The following is a 16,989-nucleotide window of genomic DNA, read 5'->3' on the forward strand; positions in this document are numbered from 1 at the left end:
GTTAACAGGCATGCTTTAAGAGGAAGATGAAATGGAGAAGTGGATAGGTGTAGGAAGAGTGCAGCCAACTAATGGTAAAGCGATTAAAATTAGTAGCATTTAAGGAACAACAGTTGCCTCTGAGGGTAGTGGGTTGGAGGTGATGATAAAGATGGAACCATGAAGAGACTTGAAAACAAAGAACAGAGATTTTTTAAAAAAAAAAATCAAGTCTTGACCAATCTAAGGAGCAAGTGGGAGGGTCAACAAGCATAAGGACGATGGGTGCTCAGAAATTACAGTGAGTGAGGACATAAACTAAGTTTTGGATGACCTTAAATTGATTGAGCGTAGAAAATAGGACACCAGTCAGGAATCCACTAAAAGGCAGTCATGTTTGGAGCCTTATCAAAAGCATGGATGAGGGTTTTGGAGCAGGGGTGGGGGCAAGTGTGTGGGAACGAGAGCGGGGGAATGGGAACAAGAGCAGAGGAAGACACCTAAGAGACAGGCATTAACAATAATGAGTCAGGAAGGATGGGAGAGAGGTCGCGTGGTCAGTGGTTTAGGTGGAGATTGAGTCAAGAGAGCAAAAGCTGGGTCTGTGACAAAGATGAACTCAAGAGGGTGCACGAGAAGAAATGAAATGAAAAGAGAAAAAAAAAAATCTAGAGAAGGGAACTGGTTCAAGGCCCAGTTAAGGCAAAGGGCTGACAGAAAATGTTTGAGATAGTGGGAAATGACAGAAGTAGCTAATTGGATGGTCTCAATTCTGGAAAAGAAATCAGTGAGCTTTTTGAATTTGTCGTCAAGTTAAGCAAAAAAAAAAGCTTTCAGTGGAGAAAAAAAATAGGATAGGCTCCCTGGCTTTTGGGGAAATGTATTGGCATGGATACAGGATTGGCTGACTGGCAGAAGGAAGAGATAAAGGGGTCTTTTTCAGGAAGACAGCCAGTGACTAGTGCAGTTCTCCATGGGTCAGTGTTGGGACCACAACTATTCACATTATAAATTAATGATCTGGACGAAGGAACTGGGGACATTGTTGCTCGGTTTGCAAACGATGCACAGATAAGTGGAGGGAGAGGTAATGTTGAGGAAGTGGGAGGTTGCAGATGGACTTGGACAGGCCAGGAGAATGGGCAAAGAAGTGACAGATGGAACACAATGTGGTAAACTGTGAGGTTACGCACTTTGGTATGCAGAACAGAGGCATAGACTATTTTATAACTAGGAAAAGGCTTCAAAAATATGAAGCACAAATGGACTGGAGAATCCTAGTCAGGATTCTCTTAAATGTTACATGTGGGTTCAGTTGGCTGTTAGGAAGGCACATGTAATGTTAGTACTCATTTTAAGAGGGCTAGAATATAAGAGTGGAGATATACTGCTGAGGCTGTGTAAGGTTCTCAGACTAGCATTTGGAATATTGAGCATTTTTGGGCCCTGTATCCAAGGAAGGACGTGTTGGCTTTGGAAGGGGTTCAGAAGACGTTTACAAGAATGATCCCAGGGATGATGGCTTGTCGTAAGAGGAGTGGTTGAGGACTTTGGGTCTACTTGTGGTAGAGGTTAGAAGAATGAAGAGTGATCTGACTGAAATTCACAGAATACTAAGACACTTAGATACAGTGGACCTAAAGATATTTCCAGTAGTCAGCAAGACTAGGATCCAAGGGCACAGCTTCAGAGTGAAGGGATGACCCTTCAGAACAGAGATCATTAGAAATTTCTTCAGCCAGAGGGTGGTTAACCTGTGGAACTCATTGCCACAGAGGGCTGTGGAGACAAAAATCACTGTGTATTTAAGACAGATAGATAGGTGGTTGCTGGGTAAGGCGATTAAAGGGTTACAGAAAGAAAGCAGGAGAATGGCTTGAAAAGCTGATCAGCCACGGATAAATGGAGGAGATGTGATGCACTGAATGGCCTAATTCTGCACTTATATCTCATGGTCAGGATGTCGACCTTTGCATTCCAAAAAGCAAAGTGGCAAACAACTTATTTTAAATGAAGTTAAATAAAATCAGCACATTCAAATTTCTCTTTTTCTCAGCTGTGCAAAACATAGATGAAACACAACATTTTAATAATATTGCTCAGCCGATTAAGAAGATTTAGACCTGCAGCTACTGATAATGAATGGAGTACAGCAAAATACTTCTGGCTTCATTCATTTACTGAAATTAGAACATTTACATTGACTGCTATTTTTCCAGAGGCATTGAACTGGAGTGTTTTACCAGTGGAGATAATTTATTGAGTGCATGTGAATAAAAGCTTGCTCTTCCATTGGAAGAGATAGGATTCAGAAATATATCGAGCTTGTCGATCTACATGTTCTTGCACGCAGATAGTGAATACCAAACCTGGCCTTTAGGTGAAGAGGGAATTGAGGCAAGAGATCAGTTCTTCCTCTGATCTTCCTATTGTTTTACACATCCTATACATTGAACAGTTTGGCCCTTTTAAAACTGCCTCCTGGCTTTTAACAGGGCAGTTTCAAGACTATAACCTCTTTACCTCCTGCACATCAAGTTCTTAATTGCCGAACAGCCAAAGGGCTTAAAAGGGAACATTGCAAAGGATCATTTGACCAGGACAGATTCATATAATTTTGTCCCTATTTTCAAACTAATACATGCAAACTTGTCACATTGCAGACCTCCCATCAACAATGGCACGATGTGGTAACAATTTGGATTCCAGTATAGATGTAGGCATAGCAATTGAAAGTTTCAACAGGAAATACGTGTCTGTGGAACAAACTTTCTCTTTGGTTTGTCAATACTCTAATAAGATGAATGGGGTCTCTCTCTCTCTTTCCTGACTGTTGCTGTTTCTCTCAATCTTTTCCATTAACTCTTCAATTTACTTTTCTCTCCATTCTCCTTCTGTTCAAATCTCTCCAAGGCCTTGCCTCAGCCACAGAAGGCTACGGCAGCCATGTCTCAGAGTAAGAGAGGTATATAGTTTTTAAACAGTTTGAAGGCACCAAGGGGTATGGGGAGAAAGCAATAATATGGCATTGATTTAAGAGGCTTAGTATTCAACATCTTAAATGGAGGAGCAGGCTCCTCCAACTGCTCCTTGTTGCTACGTTCCGATGTTCCCCAATCTCTGCAAGTCATATCATCTTCTGAACCATTGGATGACCCCTTTCTGGCCATTTGTGCAACCACGATTTCCTGCAGCCCATCATAGTTTGCTATGTCTTCAGCTATTGTGTGATGCTGCCCTCTTTCTGTCTCCTCTTTTAGAGATGTACTTCATTTGGCTAAATATTGTATTTCCTTCAGTGGTTCAATGTCAACTTTGTTTGTCAGCATGTTTGTGGTTCACTTGTGGTTGTCTACTATGTTAAATAAACACAATATGAATGAAAGTAGCTGTGCTGTTGAATATTCTTGTTTCCTTTTGGATGTGAGAGGTGGTGTGGTATGAAGTGACTGCATGCTGCTGTTAAAATGAAAATATGTTATAATAAAGATGTCACTCTCAGAAGCTCCTTTTCTCTCGAAACCTCTTCCATCATACAAGCCCCCATCTTCTTGCCTTCAAACCATCCAACCTACTTCCTATTCTACCTGCACTCTCCCTAACTCTTCTGGCTGATTCACCGACTCCTTTATCATGACTTCACCTTTGTCCCAATTTTTAGCCCTCCAAATCATTGCACTTCACCTAAGTGGAGGCAACCAAAGGCCACAGCTCCCTTTGCCCTCTATAGTATTAACTGCTTCAAGAGAAGAGTATGTCACTGAGCCAAGGACCGGGATGACACCACATTATCAGCAGCCACGAGCAGTCCAAGCAGCAGCATGCTAGAATGAGGATGTGTGCATATCTTGTCTTATGATTATTAATTTGCTTCCTAAGTAAATCTGTTTGAGATTTTCAAGTAAATTGAACCTGAGTTACTTACTAATCCAGTACCCAAGTGGTAATTCTAGGTTAAAGAACACAATGCAATAACGTAACACTTTCAGCCAGTTTCCCATCTCTCCATATCCCTCAGAAGAATAACTATTTTAAAAATGCAACTTTTCAAAATGAGAAAAGCATCACACTAGAGTGCATGCAACCTTTCTATCTCTCGGATAAATGCAAGCTGTCATCACAGTCCCTCATTTGGCCATTAGAAACAAAATTGAGGACAATTTTCAGTCAAGAGCTGAATGGCCAGACTGTAGCGAGTTTACATTGACACTGACCATTAAAAATATAAACCTCAAAATTAATACTGGAAAAAGTTGACAAAAATATCAGGGGAACCATAAATCTAGAGAGAGATAAAAAGAGCCACCAATGCCATTAAACTGCTGCACTGTTTACTAAAAAAAAACATATATTGCTGCTTGAAAGAAATCTATTCAATTTATTTGAAAGGGTATTTATCAGCCCTTGTTTTCTCAGGCTATTAACTTATTTTAAATATAACACTTACAATTGTCACCGCCTTCCGTTACAGCCAATCTGATCATTTCAATTAGAGAAGTAGTGAAGATTATTACCTTTTAAAAACATCACTCAGTACTACACAGGATGTGGCTTTGCAGACATGCAATAACTCAGCAGGGTGATAGGTAAAATTTATTCCTGCAACAAATACAATGTTTTGTTTTTAAATGTGAGATAGTCATCAATATTTATAAAATCATCATTCACTTTTGCTCAAAAGCCCTTCCAATCAGCCCACTCACTCACTGCAAAATGAAGATTCAGCCATTGCTCCAGAAGACAGGTTGTGGTCACCGTACACAAGTTCTGTGGAGATACACTGGCAAGCCCCAAGTCCATCCTATTACTTTTTGGCTTATGAGCCTGTGGACTTTCGTACTGGATTTCCAACGGCAGTGTTTGTTGTATAAAAGTAATGATTCTGAAAGAGCTAATATTAAAGTTGAATTATGCTCCACCCAATCCAATGATGTCATTGTCTTTGAGCGGAGGAGGGCAAAGTCCTACCAGAATTAGAGGACCACTCCCCCCACTGCACCACACAACCAACCCAGCTCTTCCCCCCCCACCCACTGCATCCCAAAACCAGTCCAACCTGTCTCTGCCTCCCTAACCGGTTCTTCCTCTCACCCATCCCTTCCTCCCACCCCAAGCCACACCCCCATCTACCTACTAACCTCATCCCACCTCCTTGACCTGTCCGTCTTCCCTGGACTGACCTATCCCCTCCCTACCTCCCCACCTATACTCTCTCCACCTATCTTCTTTACTCTCCATCTTCGGTCCACCTCCCCCTCTCTCCCTATTTATTCCAGTTCCCTCTCCCCATCCCCCTCTCTGATGAAGGGTCTAGGCCCGAAACGTCAGCTTTTGTGCTCCTGAGATGCTGCTTGGCCTGCTGTGCTCATCCAGCCTCACATTTTATTATCACAGTATTCTAAAAGTAGCCTCACCAATGTCCTGTATAGTCACAACATAACATCCCAACTCTTAAATATTTAGTGAAGACAAGTGTGGCAAATGTCTTCTTCACCACCCTGTTTACCTGTAACTCCACTTTCAAGGAACTGTACACCAGCACCTTTAGGTTTCTTTGTCAGGCAACACTCCCCAGGGCCATGTTTTCTCTTAAACTTTAAAATAAAGGCCCTATTCCCCACTAATGAAGATCCTGGGGGTTACGATTGACCAGAAACTCAATTGGACTTGCCATATAAAAAATGGCTACAAGAGCAGATCAGAGACTAGGAATACTGTGGTGAGTAACTTACCTCATGAGTCTTAAAAGCCTGTCTGCCATCTGGAAGGCACAAGTCGGTGTGTTGTAATACTCCCCACTTGCCTGGATGAGTGAGGCTCCAACACTCAAGAAGCTTGACACCATCCAGGACAATCAAGCAAGCTATTTGGGCACCACATCTGCAAACATCCACTTTGCAGTGTGAATAACGTAGAACATGCGATGCTAAAATCCACCAAACGTCCTTAGACAGTACCTTTCAAACCTATGACCACAACCGTCTAGAAATACAGGGTCAGCGGATGCATGGAAAAATAACCTTCTCCAAGTTCCTCTCCAAACCACTCACCACCCTGACTTGGAAAGATCTCACCATTCCTTCAGTGTTACTAAATCTAAATCTGAGAATTCCCTCCCTAAGGGCATTGTGCAACTGCCCCCATCACATGAACAGCAGTAGTTCAAGAAGGCAACTAATGACCACCTTCTCAAGGGCAATTAGGGAAAGTCAACAAATGCTGATCCAGCCAGCGTCATCCATTTCCCATGAATAAAAAAAAACTTAGTGTTCTTGTGCTGCTGTGGTAGTGTCCTACCTTTAAGCAAAGAGGATCAAATTCAAGTCTCAGAGATAATGGGAACTGCAGATGCTGGAGAATCCAAGATAACAAAGTGTGGAGCTGGATGAACACAGCAGGCCAAGCAGCATCTCAGGAGCACAAAAGCTGATGTTTCGGGCCTAGACTCTTCTGTTGAAGGGTCTAGGCCCAAAATGTCAGCTTTTGTGCTCCTGAGATGCTGCTTGGCCTGTTGCGTTCATCCAGCTTCATACGTTGTTATCTCAAATTCAAGTCTCACCTACTCTAGAAGTGTGCAACGACATCTCTGAAGAGGTAATTAGAAAATATTGAAAATAAAAAGGCACTAACAAATTTAACATGTCGATTAACTAGATATTAACAACAGGTGGCCGTGAACTCAAGGAAAGCGGCAGATTTTAAGAAACACCTCAGAAGGTGGTAAAGACAATTAGGGATGGGGAAATTCCTGAGTTCAGTGTCCGGATTCTTTAAGGCATGGGCATCACCGGTGGAATGAAGGAGTTGGAAGTACACAAGACAAGAGCTGAAAATGCAGAGACCCCTCACAGGATTAAGGCCAGGAAGGAATTTGAATCAAAGAATGAGAATATTAAAGAAAAAAGCAAACTTTTAGTCAAATAGCTATTGATGCACATCAGGAAGCATAAGGCAAATGAGCTAATGGGACTTGCATTGTGATTCAGGCACAGTTTTGACAAGTTCAAGCCTGGAAAGATGGATGACCAGAAGGACGCTGCAGTTGTCATTCCAGAGATTTTAAAAGCATGAGGGGGATTCAGCAGCTGATGTACCAAGGCAGAAACAGGTGGTCATTGTGATGTTAACAACCGGATACAATTAATGAATGGTGAAAGTCAAGTCTAAATCTTTATCATTGTCTGCATTTACCAACAATTATTCCGTCATCACACGCACCCTTTCTTATTGCCTGGTATCTCACATATAAATCTATCAGCCACTATTGAGCTCATCTGTTTTATTGATCCTGACCTGCTTGAATTCAAATCAGTCTCTATTATTCTGCTAATCAAGCCTTGCATCTTCTACAAATTTTACAATGCAATATGCATTTTTCAGCACAGTACTTACAAAGTGTGCAGTCTTCAAGCACAGTAGAAAAAACAATTCAAAAGCTGTCAATTATTCAGAAAGGCGCAACTAACCTTGAAAAATATGTTTGCAATGATTGCTCTTTTCAAAAACATAATTGTGTTTAAATCAGTTTTATTTTAAAATATATTTAATGACTGCACAGAATATTACAATGCATGCTAAGCTAATGACTAGAATTAAATCAAGAGGTTTTCACAGACCTATAGAAATTCAGAATAAACAGAAATCCATAGATACGGACATGGACAAGTCGATTATATAGATACATTAGAATTGATGCTCCCTTGAATCTCAAACCATACTGGCAAAACAAGGTCTATCAACAAAATGTCTTAATTCTGTTTTCAGATAATGAGAATATGAAAGGTCAGAGAGACTCAGATGGAATGATCAGGCTTTTCTAGAAGAGATTTTCCCAATGTTATAAGCCATCAGCAAATGTCAGAGATTCACAGCAATTTTCACAAATAAGGGCACATGGGAACAACACCATCTGCAAACTCCCCGACAATTCACACACCATCCTGACTTAAAATGCTATCACTAAACTTCATTGTCCCTGGGCCTAAAACCTGAAACTCCCTCCTAAAAATCTGTGACAGTAATTTCACCTGGCTATGGTGGTGGCATAAGTGAGCTAGCTCACTCCCAGCATTTATGAATGGTGACAACACATCCTACGTACCAAGAATTTTCAGAAAGCAAAATGACAAGAGTTAAGGTTGGCATAATAGCTACCCGAGGATCAAGCAATTTAACTCGATCCTAACTAGACTGTAATACATCAAAGTTAATTACTTTAGTTGCAGTGTAGATAGACTTGCATTCGTCAAGTATTTGGATTCTAACAAGCAGAGATAAATTTACAGACTGGTTGTTTACGCATGCTGGGGGATAAGCAAAGAAACATCTACAATTGCTCAGTATTACTTTCAATAATAGGAGCTGGCCGATAATTGATGGGGAACGTAACTGAAAAACAAAGCTAGCTCCATGTATTGCACATTCGCCTCAAACCACCTGATCATTACCCAGGGAAAGTCAGTACTGACACTGGTGAGTGCTGTTAAACCAACGGCAAATGCTTTTCAAGTATTTTTAAGAATATTAACAATAATTCTGAAGTCTAGAAAAAGTGAAACAGGATTCCCTGAGTGAAACAGGGCATCTCCTGCAGGATTGAGTTGTGTTTGGCTCCATACTGCATGTCTCCAAAGCCTCAATCCTTAAGGGCATTAAAGCTGTTCAGAGAGCAGAGGACAAACAGCAAAATAAAAGATATTTTAAAATCGGTAGGAAGGGGGCGGAGGAAGGTAAAATAAACCAAGTTAAAAATAATCCGTTCTGCTGCTCCAAGTGGAATCGTGTAACCCGGGTGTGGCGGCTCTCTGTTTAGTTCCAGAGCACCGCCACATCACGCTGAGCTTTCCTTAAATCACTGCAACAAAAAAAAAGCACCGCAGCCTTATATCTGCAGACTGCGTTTGAAACCCTTTCAATCTCAGGCTGCATAGCCAGTCACCGTGTTATGACTAACATGTTTTTGGCTGGCGGAAGAGGCGGTTTTCCAAATAAAAAAAAAGCAGAGCCAATAAGTACATTCATTCAAGGGCAGAAACAACGTATATCGCAGCAGCTGAAATATGGAATCGAGCTCGCTCACAGGAAACTGCAATGCCCCGCTGGAAAAAAAAGACGGCACAGCCCTGGCCCTAGAAGTATACGCCCTGCCACCTCGTGTTTTCACTGGTTGGGCTGTTAATACTCCATGACTGCATTGAAGACAGACCACTGTACACTTTGCTTTTGAGTTCGACACTCACTACAGCAGCATCTACAATACACGTCAGGAGGGTGATTGAATGCTCTCCACTTGCTTGGCTGAGCTCTGTTCCGATAAGATTCTAGAAGCTCCACACCACCCAGAACAAAGCCGCCCGTCTGCTTGACATGTTCATACAAACAGACATACTAACAAGGAGCAGGGCTAAACCACTCAGCCTCTCCACCATTCAATAAAATCATGGCTGATCTGCTTGTTTCAATTCCACGTTTCCAATTATTCCTGCTGACCTTCGATTCGCATACATAAGGAAATCCACAGCCGCCTTCACTACCTCCTGAGGCACGAATTTAAAGTCACACGGTCCCCAGAGAGAAAAACATTCTCCTCATATCTGTCCCAAGAGAACAATCCCCGATTTTAAAACAGCTTCCCAAAGTTGATCCTTTCCAATGTCCAACTTGTCAACACCATTCAGTATCTCAAACACTCAAGTTAAGTGACACTCGCTCTTCAAAATTCCAGGGGAAACAACCCCAGTCTGTCCAACCTTTCCTCATAAGCCAAACCGCACCACATTTCCTTAATTAAGGGGACCAAAAGTGTATGGTATTCATGATGTGGTCTCACCAATGCCCTGAATAACTGTACAACCCTCACTCCCTTCACTGCCTGCAAGTTCTCATCTAAACCACAGACCATCTAGACTTGGAACGATCAAAATCCGGGAAATCCCCTCCTATGCTGATCCGCTCTCTTCAAATACAACCTTCCCAGGAATGAGCCCTTACGGCTAGTATTTCAAGCTAGTATTTTCATCAAGTATTCTTGAATTTTAAATCTGGAAATGTCGCCAAAATGGAACAGGATCGTCTTAAGCAGCACCTTTACTGGAATGTACTGCCGGGAAACAGATGGCAGATTCAAATGTTAACTTTCCAAAGAGAATTGAATGAATATTTGAAGAGGGAAACGTGGACAGCGATGGAACAGCACTGGAGTGTGGAATTGATTGAAGTGCCCTCTCAAAAGAGCTGGCACAAGTATGTTGGGCTGAACGGTCTCCTCCAATGAGTGAAGAATTCCAAAAAGAAACTGATAACCTGAAACTTCGGAATTTAGGGCTACAGAGAATTTTTCACCCGAGAGCTGTGAGCCTTTGTTTGACAGGAATTTCATTCCTTTAAAATAAAGGTTAAGAATAGAAAGTGCTGGGGAAACCCAGCAGGTCCGGTAGCGTCTGTGGAGAGAGAAACAGAGCTAACGATTTTGAGTGATAGCAATAAATCACTCTAGATCCGAGACGTTAGCTTTATTCCTCTCTCTCCATAGACCTGCCGAGTTTTTCCAGCATTTTCTGATTTTATCTTTTTAATTTGTTCTATTCAAAATCACCGAGAAAGACCTTTCTGTAAGTAAAGACAGATAGCAAAAAAAATCATCCTTTAGCTTCCGAAACTCAAGGCAACACAACATGGGAGCTGGTTCTGTATCTTCTCTGTTCCAATCTCCGCATTAATGTCAAGTCACATTAGCGGATACAACACGATTAGTCACAACCGTGTCAACCCATCAGGTTTAATCTCGCTGAAAGTGGGCGAGTTGGGAATAATATGCAGGATTAAAGTGTGATCTGCAAAATCAAAAAAAAACTTTTACCAGCAGACTTTCCTAACAATAATCTCTGGCAGAAATGAAAAGAAACTGGAAAAAAAAGAGATAAGCCGAGTTATTTTTTTTAAAAGTTCGTATCTTTCTGTTAAAACCGAAGTCTGTTCTCGCTACAAATGCTGAGAGGAAATTGCAATTAAGCGGTCCTCCCCTTCTGTTCTATTCAGCCCCTGCTAAACATTTTCGGTAAGAAGAAAAATCAGGAACTTCAGAACAAGCTCCTGGAAAACAGGGCTCGACACCCTGAATTCTGAAAGGGCGGGGGGAGGAGAGGGGGAGAGAGAGAGAGAGAGCGGGGGGCGGGGGGGGAGGGAGAGAGTGGGGGGCGGTGCGGGGAGAGAGAGGGGTGGGGTGGGAGGAGACAGCCCTCCTCAATGGTGTCATGGTGTAGTCTTGGGCTGAACTTTGTCCCTGAACACATACAACACCTTAGGTCGTTTATGTAAGGAAACAAATATTATCAGCATGAATGAAGCATGTTGTTTTATGTCACTGGTCAAAGGGCGCAATAATAATCTTTCAGCATTCCATTAGTTCCAGACACTTAACCTCATCAGCGACAGAACGAGGCGTTAGGGCTGTGCAGCGAGCGGGAACTGCAGCGAATCTCAGTAAAATCCCGAAAGAACTGCGGATGCTGTACATCAGGAACAAAAACAGAAGTTGCTGGAAAAGCTCAGCAGGTCTGGCAGCATTTGTGAAGAAAAAAAGAGTTAACATTTCGGGTCTGGTGACCCTTCCTCAGAACTGACTGATTTTTTTTCTTCACAGATGCTGCCCGACCTGCTGAGCTTTTCCAGCCAATCTCGGTGCTGGACTGAATGACCCCGACGGTCACAGTGACAGATCCGAGCAGCGAAGAATAACCTCCGAAACAGTGGGCAAGGATGCATATGTTAGAAGATAAGAGAAATTTCTGAAGAAGCTCAGCAGGTCTGGCAGGATCTGCAGAAGGAAAACAGAATGAACGTTTCGAGTCTTTCGAGTGACTTTTCTTCAGAATTCGAAACGGTAACTTTGTTTTCTCTGCACAGATGTTGCCAGCCCTGCCGAGTTTCACCGGCAATTTCTATATCTGTTTCAGGTCTTCAGCATCCGCAGTTCTTTGTTTAATGTTTATGTAGCAGGTGGGCACTGAAGGCTTCATACCAAACAGGGACACGGAAGTAACTCCAGCTGTGTTCAGCATCTAGTCTATCTGGCCCTAATGCAGAGATACCACGGGGGTAAAGAGGAAATAGGAGCACAGAATTGTGACCGGCAGGAGGTCTTTCTCAGCTGAAATTTGGTCTGATGCTGGTTCGATCAAAACAAGGGCGGAAGGAGCCAAACTTGGACCGTGAAACAAACATTGCTGGAGATATTCAGCAGATCTGGCAGCATCTTTGGAGAGATAAAGCGAGTTAACGTTAAGAATTCAATGTTCCTTCTCCGCTATCCGACACCTTGGGCCGTTGGGTCACGCTACCATCGAGCGAGCCATGGTGTTGGAGTAAAAGCTATATGCCCACAATAATGTAGTTGTCACTTAACACTCTACAGTGATATGATCATTCGAGATGTTAAGTCTGTTTCTCTCCCCAAAGATACTGACAGCACTGAGTTTCTCCAGCACGTTCTGATTTTGCTTATTATTTCAGCCATATGATTACTGGATTGACTGGAATCTTTTGTTTGAGATTGTGTCGTGCAGTTTTCAAAATGTGTCAACCTATTATACTGATACAACATTTGTTTTTATCCCCCCTCTGGTATGTACAGTTGTACAATGAAATAAATACAAATCAATTACATTTCTCAGACTTCCTAGAACAAACTGTGTGCGCGGAAGTTAAGTTCTTCACACTTAAAAGAAATTGCAACTTTGCCCGCCCCACTGAGCCCTCAAACTGTGTCAGCAGAAATCATCCAGTGTACATTGTTACACTTAAAACATAACAAATCCTGTTCAGTTGAAAGGAAACATCTGATCAAAGTGCTGTACAAAAAAGTTACAATAGCTTTAAATCAACTGCTTTTCTTGAAGGTGAAATGTCACATTTGTGAAAATCCACTGAAACCAGCAGGTGCCAGAATACAGAACACACGTTTCACCCAATCGGGATAGAAGATGAAAAAACACATGGCAGTGGGGTGAAGGGGAAGTGGTGAGAATTTTACTTCCACCTATAACAGTCAGTTTGTGTCAAGCTATCCGGACAACAACAGCAACATAAATAAATGCGATCTGATTTGTTCTTGGATGTGGGACAGCCTTTGAATAAGATCCACAAACAATCCTGCCTTCAGAATTGCAAGTGCAATATTGCCTGATAAAGTGATACTTGCGCTATCTGCCTCCCTGTGATTGCAAAGTAACAAAAGGCGAGCAGTCCTGATGTAAGATGGATCTTACATACATTCAATTAATTGCAACACAATTCATACCACCTTCAATGTGCATGCCACGGAGCCCCGCGCTTGCGCTCTGCCCTTGACGGGACCCAATGTGGATACATGTCTTATTGTAGAGAGTCAGTGACACAATTTTATTCTCAATATTTGACGCCAACAGTCCGTGACAAACCCGCCCCGTGAAAGTGTGCCCCTCAGCAAGATCCTGCGTCTTACTGTTTTCGTGTATGTGTAAAGGGGAGGTATATTTCTCCCAGGAAGTAGCAGCAATGGGGCCTGTCAATGTGTTACAGATACACACTCATTTCCAATGCCTCTGCGCCACCTGACACTTTCTGGACAAACGTACGCAGCAAGCCAGGGAAAGGAGAGAGAGAGAGAGAGACAAACATGTTGAGAATTGCTCCTGTTACCTGCCTTGTCAGCTTACGCCCGCTGGCCGATGTCCACCTCTGTGTTCAGGTAGAAGGTTGTATCCATTAGAACCAGCGCCGGGAGTGAGAAGTGTATTTTTAAAAAGACGGATTTAAAGGTGAATACCCAGCCCTTTGTACCTCACTGAGTGGCTGCAGCCTCCGCCTCCTCCTCTTCCGTGTATATTCAATCACTGACGTGCCTAGCGTCGCCCTGGCGCACAGCGCTTCCACCGGGTCCTAAAGCAATCGAGAAAAATTAGAACCAGAATAAATATCTACACCTACCGGAGACAAACGCAGACAGACGTGGGTGCACGCTCACACAATAGTACACGCAGGGACACAAGTCAGAAAGATACGCAGACGCTCCAACACACAGTGACAAACACAGATGCTCGCAGACCATATAAAGAGAATAACAAAATCAAACAAGGAAGTACGCACAAACACACAAAGATGGGAAACACGGTGGGGAGCTGGAGGAGCGCAGCAGGCCAGGCAGCATTAGAGGAGCAGGAAAGTTGAAGTTTTCGGGTCGTGATCCTTCTTCAAAAAATCACAAACATTGGTGGCAGTGGACAATTCTGTCTCACTCTAATTTTGAAAGTGGTGGCTTCAAAGTATTTCTTTATCTATTTGTGGGTGTGGGAATCGCTGGCAAGATCAGCATTTATTGCCCATCGGTAACTCGATCTCACACAGTGACTTGCCAGCTAAGCCATTTCAGAAGGCAGTTGGCTGGACCGCACTAACGTGCCGCATCGGACCTTTCCTTATGTCCTGCATTTTTGAGAACAAGACAATTCCCATGTTTTCCCAAACTCTCAATTTTCTTCATGGTTTCTGCTTGAGATATTAGCCAAATGCCTTATGAAAATTGGTGGAAACAATGGAGATAGAATACAACTTGTCCTAAAGATTCCTCACCAGAGTTTGATCCAGCCTGTTAAATCTTATCAACTGCAAATAATGCTTGTTCAATAACTCCATTATCATTGTGTCATGTGGCACTAGATGGATGAAGATGCAATAGATGGATCCTAGTCATTTTTCATCAAACAATTCATATGTAGCACTTAAGGTACCTTGAATAATTGTAACAAGATCAGCCAGGTAGACCTCATAGGATATACATTCTCAGGTTGGGGCTGTTAACCTGGTCCAGTCAGGGACCCCTGGCTGACAGATATGAAAGGAGTGTCAGATGTCGTTTTTGCTGTGAGAGCTGACTCTGAGGGAGGCTGGATCAATGACAAGGACTCAACATGCGTAAATAAAGGGTTACTTGGTGACAGAGACTGGCCAGTGTGGAGTTATTCCAGTGACGACAAGAGAAAAGCATGCTCCTGAAGAAATTTGCTCACAACAGCCATCTTTGAGTTGCAGTTAACATTGCTGGCATCATGCTGTTATTTGGGAAATTTGACTTGTTTGACCCTGCTGAGGAAGACTGGGCCTAGTATGTGGAAAGAAAATATTATTTTTTCAGGGAAAGTGACATTGGGGCAGATGAAAAGCAACAAGTAATTTTCCTTGACCTGCAGCTTTTTTTGTTATTAGGAGCCTAACTTTCCCTGAGGCATCAGATACTGAAACTTTTCCAGAGTTGATAGATTTAGTTAAAGAATATTATGATGCCAATCCTCTTCTAATTCTAAAACACTGTCATTTTTACTTGACAATTCAAGAACAAGAAGAATCTGTTTTGGGATTTTAGGTTAAGATGCCTGGCAGAGGAATGTGGCTTTGGTTTGAGATGCTGAGAGACTGGATTAATGGCAATATCTTGCACAAGCACCTACTAGCTGAAGCCCAACTGGACTTGAAACAGACACTACAAATGGCTGTTTCATTGGAAAATGCAGCTGGTGTAGAGTGAGTTGCAGAGTATTCCAATGGAAGTGGGCAAACTTGCCAGGCTGACTGAGCTTGGCATACACCACTTGAGCGAAGGCAATTGCATAGCCTCACTCAGGACACATCCAGAACAAAGGGCCTCTAGGTCAGCCCACAGCAAAACCCAAAACAAAGCCAAGCCATGGCCAAATGTTAAAATTTTCTTCAGGATCCGGGCTGGCAAGCCTTTGCTGGCATGCCGATTCAAGATAGCAAAAGAGTCTCACTAGACTTCAACAGAGTAAGAGAACTTTTAGGCCAGTATCCAGGAGAATGCACACCCTGGAAAGTCCACCTCTGTCTGGTTTGAGACAGTTAAATTGCTTAGCTGCATCCAAATCATAAACAAAGTAAACATCTGGTTAAATGGTCAGCCAGATCAAATGTAGGTCGATGCCAGCACGGCCATTTCAGTGGTCACAGAACAAGCTCACTCTCAACTCCAATCCTTAAGTTTGCTCAAGACGTTGGCTTGACTGAGAACCTAAACCAGGGAACCTTTACAGGTTAAAGTCACAACTTTGGTTCTTGTCTCGTATGAGAAGCAGCTAGTTGAGTTACCACTGATTGTCATAAAAGACTCACAGAAAAGATTGATTAGGGCAAAATTAGTTGAGAAAGATTCAACTTGATTGGCTTAACATTTTGTGATGAGAAAATGGCTGCCTGAGTGAGGTCCTAGTAAAATATCCAGAGATTTTTCAGGACTAATAAAGGAGCCAAGGTCACCTTTCAAGTTGACCAGGAAGGAATTCCTCAATTTTACAAGGCCCCCCAAGTGGCATTTGCCTTACGGGCAAAAGTAGAGGCAGAAATCAGAAGGCTTGAAGATGAATGAATCATCAAACCAGGCCACTTTCTATCCTTCATGAAGCTGGACTTGAGTTATGCGTGCTTGCAATTGTGGTTAGACGAGAATTCCCAGAGGTATGCTACAATTAATACCCATAAAGGTAATGGGGAGAAGACTGCACCATGTTAAATTTAATCTTCCCAGACCTCGGGGTGGGGTGGGTTGGCAAGAGATTGAAACGATGTCAGGAATGCCAATGCCAGACACAAGACTCTATTAGGCAAGAGAGGGACAATTTACTTCAGGGGACAAAAGTTGGTGGAGGAACCACGGGAATGGCCCTGCATGGGTAAGGGGCATGGTTGACATGAGGTCAGGTCCAGCCACAGATAAAGTTCCGGTAGGTGCAATGGTCGTGAACCAGCACATGGACCATATGAGAGCTGCAAACTTGCAAACCATGCAGGAGCAAATTGTTCCTGGTTCCTTAACAGCCTTTCTGGCTGAGGTTGTTGACTTGCTTGCTGAGCTGGCGTGTTCTCATTCAGATGTTTCGGCACCATGCTAGATGACATCATCAGTGAACCTCCAATGAAGGAGTGTAGAATATGGAGTAGAGTACTATCACTTCATCGGAGGGT

At 42.7% G+C, this 16,989-nt stretch overlaps 1 protein-coding gene across 2 annotated transcripts in view; it reads right to left on the reverse strand.

The window, feature by feature from the left end:
• ccser1 (coiled-coil serine-rich protein 1) overlaps positions 1–13,830 on the reverse strand; it is a 1,213,403-nt gene extending 1,199,573 nt beyond the window's left edge. For both annotated transcript variants that reach the window (XM_048537406.2, XM_059650255.1), the window contains exon 1: positions 13,657–13,830. The gene's annotated coding sequence lies outside the window, so the exon portion shown is untranslated. The remainder of the gene's footprint in view (positions 1–13,656) is intronic.
• Between the last annotated feature and the right edge of the window lie 3,159 nt (positions 13,831–16,989).

Source organism: Stegostoma tigrinum, chromosome 1 (assembly GCF_030684315.1).
Source record: "Stegostoma tigrinum isolate sSteTig4 chromosome 1, sSteTig4.hap1, whole genome shotgun sequence".
Taxonomy (NCBI): domain Eukaryota; kingdom Metazoa; phylum Chordata; class Chondrichthyes; order Orectolobiformes; family Stegostomatidae; genus Stegostoma; species Stegostoma tigrinum.